Source organism: Odontomachus brunneus, unplaced genomic scaffold, assembly GCF_010583005.1.
Source record: "Odontomachus brunneus isolate Ranch 3 - 2012 unplaced genomic scaffold, Obru_v1 Obru_scaffold_202, whole genome shotgun sequence".
NCBI lineage: Eukaryota > Metazoa > Arthropoda > Insecta > Hymenoptera > Formicidae > Odontomachus > Odontomachus brunneus.
Window position 1 is genome coordinate 509,494 of NW_022639652.1, and position 1,620 is coordinate 511,113.

The window sequence follows — 1,620 nt, forward strand, 5'->3', positions numbered from 1 at the left end:
CCGTGTTTTCCTTACTAGTCGCAAAACTTACGGAGCAGCCCTCGTAGTATAAGATTATAACATATTTTTACAACTACTATTTATAACTACTATTTACTTGGAAATTTGCTGATGAATAAAATCGTAAACAAACCAATAATTGCATAATTGACAAACCACGATTATTTTCTTTTGCAAGTCATTCATCTATAAGTGGCAAAATGCCAAACATTACAGAATCTTTCATAAAACGGAACCTTCTTTTAAATTCCGAATCGTTGTAAAAGTAAAATAGATTTTGTGCATCACGGATATATCGTTTAGGAACTCGTATTTATACTTTATTCTTCTGTTGTTCTTCTTCACTTAAAAAATTAATATCTTGAATTTCAAGATTTATAGGATCTTCTAAATCCATCACAATTCTTAACGAAATAAAATTTTCACTAATTTTCACTGTAGCACATTACACCTTTTGCTTAAGTCTTCTTCGAGCACGTCTTAGCGAAGACCGTCTTATTTATCGATATATATGTCAAATGAGATACTCTTAAATGATTATGAATACATAAGTAATAAGATAACCTTAAGACTATGCTCATGACTAATAAGAAACATTTATGAAATACATTAAGGCATTCTAAAATAAGATCCGTCTTGAACAAGATACGCCTTCAGATTTTGTTCAAGTCTTTGCTTATTCTTCGACTATGAATGTAGAGAGAGCGCCTTAAGACGAAACTTAAGGTAATCTTCGAAATAAGATTGGGACTATGAATACTGGCTTTAAATGCGAGCATGACGCGCGCGACGAATCCTGCGTCCCTGGCAGCGATTATGTGTACTCGGTGAGAAACTCAAGAAAGTCAGACTCGCGCAGAATTGTAACGCGCGACAATAACGAATTCTGTCGGAGGATGGACGGTAGCGGGTGCGATATCGTAGAAGGAAAGCGTCCACCCGCGGTGGAGCTCCAGTGTAATCCGGCAAAAAGGATCTTCGCAAACCGTTGTCACAATCGTCTGTAACATAGAGAAGGTGGAGGTCCAAAATACCTCTTACGAGGCAAGCCAACGTGTCGTAGACACCCTAAAGGCAGTGACCCAACGTGCGAATGCACTCAAGAAAAAGGCATAGAGCCGTCGCCCGCGTCGTCTTATATAGGCGTCGAACCGAAAATTAACCGCGAGCGACGGCCCGGCTCGGATCGCTGCCGCGTAGCGGCGACGGCGTGAAGTAGCGGCGAGCGGTATTCGCGCGCGAGCGGATCGCGTCTAGCGCACGGCCGCCCGCCGTGCTCTGTCCGTGCGGGTGACAGCATCGATACGAGACAAATATAATGAATATAAAGTATAATATGGAAGAAGTATACAATGTCATAAATGTAAAGAATGTTAAGTAAATAGAAAGTACCGTGCATATAAAAAGTGTATAAGATAAGAATATCTCTCAAGAAAAATGAATGTGTCATTGTGCATCTCCTGGCAACAACAATTGCACACACAGGTGATGTTCATGTCAAGCGTTAATATATAAATATTAATACTTTAATACTAGAGCTGAATACGGAAAATTTATTATCCGGATTATCTGATATAATTATTATCCGACAACTCAAATCTGGATATTTGAATTATCCAG